The 13,341-nt window shown below is 34.7% G+C and overlaps 1 protein-coding gene across 6 annotated transcripts in view; it reads left to right on the top strand.

Moving 5' to 3' along the window:
• Nucleotides 1-13,341, top strand: part of LOC137037550 (mannosyl-oligosaccharide 1,2-alpha-mannosidase IA) — a 266,100-nt gene that overhangs the window by 55,446 nt on the left and 197,313 nt on the right. The window contains exon 1 of one of the 6 annotated variants that reach the window (XM_067411651.1): nt 9,936-11,700. The exons of the other annotated variants lie outside the window; for them this stretch is intronic. The gene's annotated coding sequence lies outside the window, so the exon portion shown is untranslated. Of the gene's footprint in view, nt 1-9,935; nt 11,701-13,341 lie in introns of those variants that run through there. 6 annotated transcript variants of the gene reach the window in all.

The following is a 13,341-nucleotide window of genomic DNA, read 5'->3' as shown; positions in this document are numbered from 1 at the left end:
ACCCATCAACCATGGCTGATTCTGATGTCTGGCTGACACGAGTCATTGAGTTTGGAATGTCAGGTTGTCATAATAACAGCATTTCAGAACCATTTGCAACTCTTTTGCAACTGCATTCCTTTATTTTATAGTGTCCTTGTTACACAAGTTACATGTAGTTACTATAGTAATTACTATAAATTGTGCATTATTGCAACTAATCCTAAACCAAACCTAACCCGGTAACACTTTATTTTAAGGTGCGATATTTTCTTTTACAGAAGAAGTTACTGACAATCCTCATTTTGGCTGCGTGAGATTCTCCAGCTTTGTTAAAGCTCCGCCCTCTTCTGGAAAGGGGGCGGGGAGCAGCAGCTCATTTGCATTTAAAGGGACACACACAAAAACCGCATGTTTTTGCTCACTCCCAAATAGGGGCAAATTTGACAAGCTATAATAAATGATCTGTGGGGGATTTTGAGCTGAAACTTCACAGACACATTCTGGAGACACCAGAGACTTATATTACATCTTGTGAAACAGTCATTATAGGTCCCCTTTTATATGCATTTGCTTCGTATTTGCATGAGCGTTCATCAAATATGTATTTGACGCATTTCTGCATATGTGCATGTGAGCGTTCAAAAGCTGTGAGCGTTCATGAGTCTGTACTGCTGATCATGTAAAAATAGAGGCATTGTCACATTGTTTTATTGTAAAATTAACCTTTTGACATCTATAGTGTGATGTTTGCTGTATTTTTGTCAGGATGTTGCTGTGACCTTGACCTGCGCTCATGCCTTGACCACCCAGGTGTATGATGTGTTGTGTGGGATGGAGTGTGTGGGATGTCTGACGTTGAGTGTAATGGCTCGAGTCACTCAACGCGCCTCTTCATAGCTGCACAGCTGCATGTGCTGTAACAGGTTGATTTGCACACAGCTTCCAGCTTTAGTTGATGCATGAAGACACACTGCTAATGTAGAACATGTAGGAGAGAAGCAGCATTCAGACTAGTGAAATTCTACTCTATCATTCAAAAAAAATAAAAAATAAATGAATAATTGTCGCATCAACAAAAAGGGCTTGGAAGGACATGTGGATGATTAAATGATGGGTGAACTATTCCTGTGGGTTATACAAGTCATTTTTACTAAATGGACCTTAACTATTGTGTGTTTTTCCTAATATTTGCTCTTAAATGAAGTGAGCTGATACTAAGTGGATTTGCCTGTGGTGACATGAGCTGGCCTCTTTGTCTACAGGCAAAGCCTTTATTGGATAATTAAGGATGCATTAAAGACGGTCAGTAGTTCTGGATTTAGGTCAAATGCCCAGCATGCACTTGTTAAGGGAAGCTTTCCATAGCAAATAAATAGAGTTTGTGCTATCAAGCACTCTGTGTGGTTTGTAAGTAGTGATTTTTCTGAGTGTGTTCCTCGTATTTTCTGACGAGAAGCCCAACATGTTCCTATGGTGCAAAGAAACTCATCTGTGAGCGTGCATTTCTTTTCACTGTCATGCACAGCAAGGCAAACTCTCAGTGTCAGGAGAAACAGAGCATGAAGAAATGCCCCCTTTGGCCTCTCAGGCAGCATTCGCTTTATTTGAATGGTGTTTATGTGATACGACTCTGTCATCTGCCGTGCCTTTGCTGTGTAAAGTTTGCGCCTGTAGGATGAAGGACAAACACGACAGGGGAGAATCTAGTTTAGGATGAACCGTATGACTATACGTGTGTGTGCATATAGTCAAACCCAAAGTTATTCAGACATATTTTTTTTTGTTATATTTTTTACTAGTGGGTGCAGGACACTATAGTTCACTTATGTAAGTGAGGATAGCAAAATAAAGTAAACTGTGACACATTATAACTAAAAATTGTTCATACAGTGGACTACCAGTAAAATTTATAAAAACTGGGAACCGAAAATTAATCAAATACTTTGACCTGACCATGTTTTGCTTAAATGTCATCTGACATAATTAAGATCATTTTTTTCTGATACAGTTTATCTCTGAGAAATTGTCATATATTATTACCTTTTTTTTTTTTTTTTTTTTTTTTTAACTATAGTGAATAAACTGTAAAAATGAATGAAATGTTCAAGGTGTCGTAATTTATATATATATATATATATATATATATATATATATATATATATATATATATATATATATATATATATATATATATATATATATATATATATATATATATATATATTGAACATTTCATTCATTTATTAGTATATATAAGTATCTGAATAATATAATATGTGTTTGTGTGTGTATATGTGATTAATGTAATATTAACATTATTTGTATAATATATATATATGAATTATTTATCTATATTATAATATTGTCACTATTATTAATATTAAACTTAATATTAGTCTTTAGTTAATCAACATATCACGATTTGAGTACTTTTTATTGTAATTTATACATTAACAAGTAATAATATTATAATAATACAACACTGACATATAATATTGATTATATATTAATGTTATTAATATTAAATATTGGTGTATTGGATTAAGTAGTTAGCATAGCATGTAATTAATTTGATTTATTTTTTTTATTTCGAATTTTCCAATTACAGTTTTTGACAAACCTACTACATAAATTAACTAACAAGTATTTATATTATTTTATTATTGTAATAACATTAATTTTATACCAAAATTATAATGATATTGTTATTAATATTACATGTGTGTGTATTGGATTAAGTAGTCAGCATATCATATATATATATATATAAATATAAATGTAAAAAGTCTGTGCAAACAATACTTTGGTGTAAACAGAATAGCAGATACTCCACCATTCACACATCTCTGGTTGTATAATACTGTATATGCCATCATATTAACCCATAGTAAAATATGCAGTGTATATGTATGCTGAGCAGTGCAGTGTATACAGTGCTCCTCTTGTGTGCATCAAAAGATGCTGAACTTGATGTGACACTCCTTAAGCTGATGGGAAATTGCTGTTACATCTTAAAGTCAACGTCTCTTTAAAGATCTCCTTCTTATGCTTTATTTAAAAAAACGCTCTGAAATGACAATTTGGCTTACATGTTTTTTTTCTCCCCATCTTGCACTCACACACACTCATTCTTTGGCTCTGCAGTGAACAGAGAGTGAATTCTCAGTCCATGATCCCTTGAGCTTCTCCGTCTTTGTTTGTGGCAGGGATGAGAAAGCGTTTCCAGTGTGCATCATCCAGCACTGAGATGACAGCAGCATTACTGGCTCCTCAGCTGGGGTGGAAAGTACTACAGTAATTGTACGTCATTACTGTATTTAATGGTGACACGTGTGATTTTGGGATGTAAAAATAGCTTATTTTTATCAGTTTAATCGGCAGTGTCAACTATAAGTAAGACATTTGCGAGTTTGTTCCCACTGCTTTCAAAACATTTGTTTGAGCATCACGACCACTGCAGCGGAGAATCGACCAATGACGTGAGTTTGGGGGCGGGACTATCTGTTTGATTGACAGGGGGAAACCTGTGTGAAAACAGTCATCATTTTATCCCAGTGGCACAGAAATTGCTTAATATTTTTAAGTATTACAGTTTTAGCAATTGTTACAAACTGCTCCGAGACTTAGATTGAAGATCCAAATGCAGATTTATTGGGACAATCCAGAATCGTAATCCATATAACAGGCAAAATGGTCAATGATGGGTGATTTCAAAACACTGCTTCATGAAGCTATGAAACCTTTCCGAATCTTTTGTTTCGAATCAGTGGTTTGGACTTTTTACAGTCTATGGGTTCGGAGCGTGTATCAAACTGCCAAAGTCATGTGATTTCAGTAAACAAAGCTTCATTACGTCATAACATTTTCGAAACATTTCAAAGTTTCAATGGTTCACTGCAGGGGGCGATCTCTGTGAATCATGCAGATGGGTGTCTATGGGTTTTACCTGATCTCTGATCAGTTTTATACATTTGTAGATGTTTTATTGAGACATTAGTATACAGTAATTAAAAGGAATAATAGTAGTTAATGGCCTCTCATTGGCCTTTTTAGCTGAGCCATCCATAGAACAAAGAAAACAAGCCCTGAAAATTGATAAAAGACCACTTATTATACAGACATTTGAAACTGACGATTAATTAATTGCATTTGATAGATTTTAATTTTCAATAAACATTGGCAATGGGTTTGTAAAAGGTGTTTTTATGCATGTTTGGTCTGAGTTTTTGTTGCATTTCCACAGTTCTGACCAGCAGGGGTCGCCAGCGTGTGGCATTTCGAAGGCCTGAAACAAAGCTTTGTTTCGCCTATCACTAGGTAAAACACATGGGCAAACAATCCAAAAGAGCAACCCAGAAGTAAAAACGGTAAACCACGAAACAGGCAGAAAATCCAAAAACCAAGAAACACGAAACCAGGATAACGCTCAGAAATGCAGTGTAACAACATACAAGACTTCGCAAAGAGTGACAGAAAACACAGGGTTAAAAAGGAAAATGACACACGGCTGAATGTATTGAAGCATAATGAGTCCAGGCAAAGGGTTATGGGAAATGCAGTTTGTGATGAGATAGTACAGGAGTTGACAGGAGTGCCCTCTGGTGGAGATCAAGGGCACTCCAGCTGGTGGATGTAACAGTATGTTCACACTGCAGATAAATGTGGCCCACTTGTGACTCATATCTGTTTTCCCCATGACAGTGTGAACAGTACAAACCTCAAGGAATCTGATCTTTTCAATTCCGATTTGTGCCAAATGTGGTACTAAATCCGATACAGGTCAGATGTGTTGTAATGCGACTGCAGTGTTGGAATTCATGTGTTTTTTTTTTGTTTTTGTTTTTTTACGTCACTTGAGATCAACATTCATCGTGATTCTGCACTCATGGGAGTCTATTCAAAGATTTTACTTACCCAACGTTATCAAGACAGTTTCGAAAGGTAGTCAGTCTCTATAAGACAAGCGAAACATGAGGGCTTGTATCATAAAAGTTTCAAAACTCTGCTCTTTTTTTGTCACATCATTGTCTTTATTTTTCATATTTTCTGCGCATAATTTAGCTGGTTTCTGCACCGGATCACTCTATAAATAAACACGTAATCACTAACCTTAATGTAAACTTTAATTCTGTGTTTACTTCCGTATGACAGTGCGCTGTGTGTGTTGCCAAGTCCACAATTTTCTTGCAGAATTGGGTTACTATTTCACTGTTGCTGCGGGTAGTTTTGCAACAGTGTGGGATGAAGCGACCGCACTAACGTGATATTTAACCTCCAGAACGTGATTTTTACTGGGATACCCCACTGAATGCCATTGGGCTAGTTTTGAGAATCAGTTGAGTGGATTTTGTGGTAAAAACCTGGCAACCCCGTTTGTATCGTTCTTTTTCTCATGCATCTCAGTTCAGAACCATGATCTGTTCACACTGGAAATCTGATATTGGCCACATTTAAAACAACAATGTGAGTAGCTATACAAAAAAATCAGATCTGAGCAAAAATCATAATTGAGCATTAAAGACTTGCAGTGTGAACATAGCCAAAGTGTCTGCCAAATGCATAAATGCATGTAAAAAAAAACCTGCATCTTGAGTACTTTCACATGCATATTTAAGTACAATTGCATGGCAAAACACATTTTCTGGCTTAATAATTGGACTTTTAAGTGGCTTTTGACATCCACATACTGCCATTTTGGGTCCCAACATAAATACCAGTCAAAAGAGGGCGATTTGGACAATTTTTGCATTTAAAATCAATTCAAACGCTGAGTGTTTACATCTCCTTACATCAGATAACATTGTGCTCTTTTTGTCCATAGACTCCAGTAAATGCCATTACACTTACAAACAGATATTAAAACAGTACTGACATGAATCAAGTCCTCGGCTTTAAATCTTGTTTTCTTGGCAGAGGATCACTTGAGAAGTCGTAACAATATTGCTGCTTGTGTTTTCCTGTAAGATCAGCACAACCATGCGGCGAATCTGTCAGCAGCTGTTTGGCTGGAGTTTGATGCTATTTCATCAACAACAGAGAGCAAAACACAGCCGCTTTTGCTTACAGCACGGCTTTGGTCATTGCTGTACTTATTATATTTTGCATCAAGCGTGCCTTCTGAATTGCAAATGGCCCCCTCATTTAAACAGCACATCTAACGAGAGCTGTTTTGAGCTTTAAAGCGTAATCGTGCAAGCAGCGGCCTTTCCCTCATTTCCTCGTGGGGTAATTTGAATTCTGACTGGAATAAAACATTAATCACAAGCTCTCTTCAGTCAGACTTAGTCATGGCATTCCCTAAAAACTCCATAAAATTCCAATTCATGAGCTCTGATGGGGACTCCTTTGAGTTATTTTCCCAAGAGGAAGCCACTAGAAGAGGCAGAGAGTGGTTTTGGGCTTCCTTATGTAATCCATTCGTACGTACTGTACGCTCGCACATCTCCCTCAGCCCCCTCAGACGTGGCGATTTATCGCAGCTAAATGAGGCCATGTTTGTTTGTGTCCTGCTCCGGCCGTTAGGACGCCGTGGAGCAGAAATAAAACGCCCCCCGCCGAGGCACCAGCTCTCTGACATTTTCATGAGGCGAGGAAGGCGTTGAGGGAGAACGGAGCTGCTCATGCATGTTGATCATTCGTCAGCTTCTTCAGAGTACATATTTCAGCAGTGTGTAAACAACTAGACGCTTTGTTATAAGTTTAGAAAGAGGGTTTGTGAGTGTGTTGTGAGAGTCAGATAGGAAGAGAGAATATCACCTTACAATCATTTTTACTGTAGCATAGATCAAAATCTGTGCATGTTCGTGGTCTTATAATGATCTCATAATAATCTTATAATAATCTCTTTCATGATTCATTGCCATTTCAAACAGTTTGTTTTCCTAATCTTTATTATATATATATATATATATATATATATATATATATATATATTACTAATATAATACTAATACTATACTATACTATACTATAATATAACATTTATTCTGCCTCTAAAACTTAACTCAATTCCTTCCAATCGCCCTTTTCACCATTCAATTAATTCCTGATTAATAAAAGTAGTCCCTACATAAAATTATTTTGTTGAATATCGTATTACAAGTAAAAATACATCATTTTAGAAGTAAAATGGGTTGCAAATGTTGGCTTAAGTTTTTTCATACCATATTTTCATGTTATTTATAAAAACTTTTTTTTTTTAAATAAATAACAAATGTTGGCTTAAGTTTTTTTTTTATGTCAGTTTATTTATTTATTTGTTTGTTTATTATTTCACTCATGTAAAAAACTTTCTATTAACCTTTTTGTTTTCATAAACTATTTTCATGCCCACACCATATTTTCATGTCATATATATATTTATTTATTTATTAATCCATATATTGTTTTTATAAACTATTAAATATTATATTTTGATAAACTATTTTCATATATTTTATTTATTTATTTTTAACTTAAAGCCTGTTTTCCACACCATATTTTCATTTTTTTTTTAATATTTCATATTTATTTTAGAAAAAACTTTTTTTTTCATGTCCTGTTTTCATATCTATATTTTATATTTATTTATCAAAACCTTTTTATTTAGCCTTTTGTTTCATATCCTATTTTCATGTCTTTATTAATTTATTTATAACATAAACAAATTTTATTAAGCTTTTTGTTTACATATCCTACTTTCATCTTTATTTTATTTATAAAAACCTTCTTAAGCTTTTTGTTTTCATATCTGTCTTTTAAATGTATTTATTTATTTATTTTAACTTAAAAGCCTTCATTTTTTTCACACCATGTTTTCATGTATTTTATATTTATTTATTTATTTATTTTTAATATTAATTCATATAAAAAAACATTTTTATTAAGCTTTTTGTTTTCATAACCTATTTTCATACATGTCTTTTTAAATTTTTATTTATTTATTTATTTATTTATTTTTAACTTGTGAAAACCTTAATTTTTTGTTAAGCAAATAATAATTATTTATTTAAATAATAATTAATTCTTAATTATAATTCTTATTTTATCTGATGAATGTGTTTTACAGGTCAGTCAAAGTCAGTGTGATCAATGAGCTGATGATACACATGACCGCCGGCAGTATTAGCATCTGCACTATAGTGATTGTCACATGTCTCTTCTGAAGGGTCACAGGCAGAAAAACATGATAACTGTACTTCTATCTCTTAAAATATGTGAGAAAAAGCACAGCATGTTTATGTGAGGTCAATTATTGAGTCTGTATAGTGATAATTCACACACGGCACCTTTACAGATATTTGTACGATTAAACAGTGTTGGCACTGTGTTTGTCCTCCACTCGATAACATGAAATCCAGTGTCTCCTTCTCAGTGACGGAAACAAACTCCTGTAAGAATGAAGTCTATGTCAATCTGAGTCAGAAATGTGATGCACGAACACGCTAACCTGTGTTTATCTCTCTATCTTTCTTTGTTATGTGCCGTCTGTCTGCGGGCCAACCCTGATCCTTCTCAAACGCCTCTTCTAAAGGTAACATGCTTTATTTTTACCCCTTTACCACAGTAAAAGGCCTTCAGGCAGTCTTCTGTTGATGTAGAGTATGACGAACCTGCTGCTGAATTAATGATGCTGCTGGCAGCGGCGGCTTGTTTTAAGGCTTTTTAAGGACAAGATGCTTGATTTGTTGCTGCGCGTCACGTCTTCCTAAATAAAGAGGAGGAGGAGGATGCCCCGAGGAATGGTTTATGGCTCACTAGTTGTTGTTATATAGAGGCTGGAAGACTTAAAGGAGTTCATGTTTCATTTAAATATCAACTTTGACTCTGTTTACTCAAATTCCCCAAATGAGATTATGGTTGCCATCTGGTCCAAAAACCTATAGATATAATAATAGAGAGATGACGTCAAAACTTCAAGATTTTCAATGGGGTTTTTAATAATGGGGTTTTTCAGTTTATGAGTAAAATAAGGCCTGTGGTAAACTTGACGATACTTGAACATTTTGCTTTGCAAGAGTCTTGTCTTGTCTTATATTATATTATATATTTGCTATATTTTATTTTAGATAACGATATTTTTTAATTTTTTCTGTAGTTAACAATAATAACTCTGAAATCTATGGAACCTTGTTTCTGCCACTAAATGAAAAATAAAGCGGCTTTTTATTTAGCAATTCTGACTTATTTTCCTCAGAATTTCGAGTTTGTCTCACAATTATGACTTTTTTCTCAGAATTGTTTATATCTCACAGTTCTGACTTTGACATGCAATTGCATGATATAAAGTTAGAATTGCGTTATATAAAGTCAGAATTGTGTGATATAAAGTCAGAATTGCCAGTTATGAAGAGAGAATTGTGAGAGATAAACTCGCAATTGCAAGTAAAAAGTCAGAATTGTGAGTTATAAAGTCAGAATTGTGAGTTATAAAGTCAGAATTGCGAGATGTAAAGTCAGAATTGCGAGTTATAAAGTCAGAATTGTGAGTTACAGTCAGAATTGCGAGATATAAAGTCAGAATTGTGAGTTATAAAGTCAGAATTGCGAGATATAAAGTCAGAATTGCGAGATATAAAGTCAGAATTGTGAGTTATAAAGTCAGAATTGTGAGTTACAGTCAGAATTGCGAGATATAAAGTCAGAATTGCGAGATATAAAGTCAGAATTGCGAGTTATAAAGTCAGAATTGTGAGTTATAAAGTCAGAATTGCGAGATATAAAGTCAGAATTGCGAGATATAAAGTCAGAATTGCGAGATATAAAGTCAGAATTGTGAGTTATAAAGTCAGAATTGCGAGTTACAGTCTGAATTGCGAGATATAAAGTCAGAATCGCGAGTTATAAAGTCAGAATCGCGAGTTATAAAGTCAGAATTGCGAGTTATAAAGTCAGAATTGCGAGATATAAAGTCAGAATTGCGAGATATAAAGTCAGAATTGCGAGATATAAAGTCAGAATTGCGAGATATAAAGTCAGAATTGTGAGTTATAAAGTCAGAATCGCGAGTTATAAAGTCAGAATTGTGAGTTATAAAGTCAGAATCGCGAGTTATAAAGTCAGAATTGCGAGTTATAAAGTCAGAATTGCGAGATATAAAGTCAGAATTGCGAGTTACAGTCAGAATTGCGAGTTATAAAGTCAGAATTGCGAGTTATAAAGTCAGAATTGCGAGTTATAAAGTCAGAATTGCGAGTTATAAAGTCAGAATCGCGAGATATAAAGTCAGAATTGTGAGTTATAAAGTCAGAATTGTGAGTTATAAAGTCAGAATTGCGAGATATAAAGTCAGAATTGCGAGTTATAAAGTCAGAATTGTGAGATATAAAGTCAGAATTGTGAGTTATAAAGTCAGAATTGCGAGATGAAGACAGAATTGTGACAGAAAAGTTTTTTTTCCCCTCAGAATTGGACTTTATAACTCACAATTCTGATTTTATATCACAATTCTGAGAAAAGAAGTCTGAGTTGTGAGATTTTTATTTATTTATTTTTTCAGTGGCAGAAACAAGCTTCCATAGAAATCCTCTGATGCAATGCATTGAGCTCAGTTAATAAATCCATTCCAGATTGCAGACGGCGCCAGACAAATGTTGGCAAACATTTGATACCGAAAAACAGAAATAAAAAGAGTTTAAAATAGGTTAATTATAGTCTAATATAAAATGCGTGAATTTATCCAATATTTATATGTGCTGTGTTTGTTAATGCTTATTAGTGTATTGTGGCATTATCTGTCTGATGCATATGCAGGTTTTGGAACAAAGCATTAAATTAATGTGGATAAAAGCTAATTTACTCTTGAGAGAATTTGATGAGAAATGTTTAAGATCTCTGACTTTTGAATGCAGACTGTGGAAAATCGGAGCCCAGTTGGAGATCTTGTTGTAGATCTGAGGGTCTTTTTGTCAGGAGAAACATCTGAGAAGCTGGAGACTGTCTGAAGGAGACAACCAAAGCTGGATCTGTAATTTTGGTCACGTCGTTCCCATATGATTTACTTTATTTTGCAGAAGAGATAAGGATTGTGATATTCAACGTGAACATTTTTCATGGAGCCCTTTTCCATTGGCTCCAATGCATAAAAATAGTTAATCGTCATTTAATGCTTTCTGATAGAAATGGTCTGTTCACATTTTCAAAGCAGGTTTGACGTCGCTGGTTCTGGTGAATCTCATAAACAAGTCAAGTTTGAATATGCTGAAGAGAAAGTATTTCTGATTGGCTGCTGTCTGACTTTAGCAGGATTATAACGTACCCTCTTACACGGCTGAAACGGCACCGTTACTGAGTTCAGCAGTGAGAGATGCTCGTGTTATTGCTCTCAAAAAGCACACCGCGCTCTCTCCGTAATCCCTGAAAAGCCATCTGCCCTGCGTGAGGGCCACGCTGTCACACTGCCCTCATTCTGATGTTTAAATCCGCTTCCTCACGAGTGTCTTTCCTCCCTCCCACAGCTGCTGTTAAAGTTATATTCCTCTGACTCCAACATTCATAATCTGCCCTGTTGCAGTGCCCTCTATCACCACTAGGGGTGTTATTATGGTAAAGGTCATAGACTGTATAAAAGACATGTCTTTGCTTCCTTCCACTGTAGAAAAATAAAGCCAAAATATAACTTAAACAGTCGTTGTCGATTACGTCATTTGGAGCCGGAGCCTGCGCAGTAGTGGAGCCTCAGCTGTCAATCATGACCTTACACCCTGTTTTTACAGCATCAAAACACAGCATTACGTATTGGTAAAACAAACACTTGTACATACATATGCATAAGAACTACTTAAAATGACATAAACCATTTTGGAAAAAAAAATGATTTGATGTGTAATTTTTTTAATTTTTTAATTTGGCTCACATCCCATTTGATTACATGGAGAGGGTGGGGCTTATGACCTATACTGCAGCTAGCCACCAGGGGGCGGAGGAAATGCTTTGGCTTCACTCTTCTGGACATGTGCGGCATACTTAGTACATAAATTTGGGGTCAGTAAGATTTTTTTAAATACTTTTATTCAGAAATGTCACAAAAGTGACACTAAAGACATTTACAATGTTACAAAAGATTTCTATCTAAATAAATGCTATCATATTTGGCACAGAAATACAAAGCAGCAAAAAATGTTTTTAACATTCATAATCATCAGAAATGTTTCTTGAGCAGCAGATCAGCATATTAGAATGATTTCTGAAGGATCATGTGACACTGAAGACTGGAGTAATGATGCTGAAAATTCAGCTTTAATCACAGGAATAAATTACATTTCAGCATATATATAAACTGTTATTTTAAATGATAATAATATTTCACAATATTACTGTTTTTACTGTATTTTAGATCAAAAAAAAAAGAAAAAGAAAAAGCAGCCTTGGTGAACAGAAGAAACTATATAAAAAAATTCTTACAGACTTCAAACTTTTGAAACGTATAATTTTTACTGCAGACTTGAGACTTAAATTAGTATGGTTACTGACTGTTTCAAAAACTGGTCATTAAAGAACGCTAAATGAATAGTTAATGGAATAGATATATCTATTAGTTATTAACATCGGTAAGCATCACATTTCAGAAGTTGTTTGGTGTTGGTTTCTGGAAGCTGTTATGGAGGCATCGAAAGCCTGATGCTCGTGTCTTCTCATCCCCGATTCTGTGCCAGTCGTGCCCTGTCGTGCCAGAGTGAATCTGTGTGTGTCTGTGCTCTGGGCTTCACCCGTAAGCCCGTATTGAGATGCATAGAGAGGCACAGAGAGACTTCAGCTGAACTCCGTTTCAATTGAGATGCTGCTGTGAGTTTATTCTGCATTATAAAACACATAGTTCTGGTCCTGGGTGCTGATCAATTTCAGTATAAACACAATGGAGTAACATTTCTTGCTTTGCTTGCCTAGTACTAGAGTTATGCAGAATGTAAATAATGTGCAACAGTAGAAATGTTAAAGGGACTTTTCAAAATTGCAGTATACACTATCGATCAGAAATTTGTGGTTGGTAAGTCTCTTATGCTCAGCAAAGTGATATTGTGAATGAATATTATTACAAACAATATAAAATGGCTGTTTTCTATGTGAATCCTGTGATCAAAGCTGAATTTTCAGCATCATTACTCCAGTCTTCAGTGTCACATGATCCTTCAGAAATCATTCTGATTTGCTGCTCAAGAAACATTTCTGATTATTATCAATGTTGAAAACAGTTGTGCTGCTTCATATTTTTGTAGAAACTGTGATGCATTTTTTCAAAAAGTTCAAAAGAGCAGCATTTATTTGAAATAGATTATTATAAATGTAATAATAATAATAAAAAAAATCTTTCTGGCCCCACACTTTTGAACAGTAGTTAAATCAGTGGCAGGATTGCCGCACAACACAGAGTTGTTTTTTTTA

The sequence above is a fragment of the Chanodichthys erythropterus genome, chromosome 2, assembly GCF_024489055.1.
Source record: "Chanodichthys erythropterus isolate Z2021 chromosome 2, ASM2448905v1, whole genome shotgun sequence".
In the NCBI taxonomy this organism is placed as follows: Eukaryota; Metazoa; Chordata; class Actinopteri; order Cypriniformes; family Xenocyprididae; genus Chanodichthys; species Chanodichthys erythropterus.
This window is presented reverse-complemented; position numbering and strand designations above follow the sequence as displayed.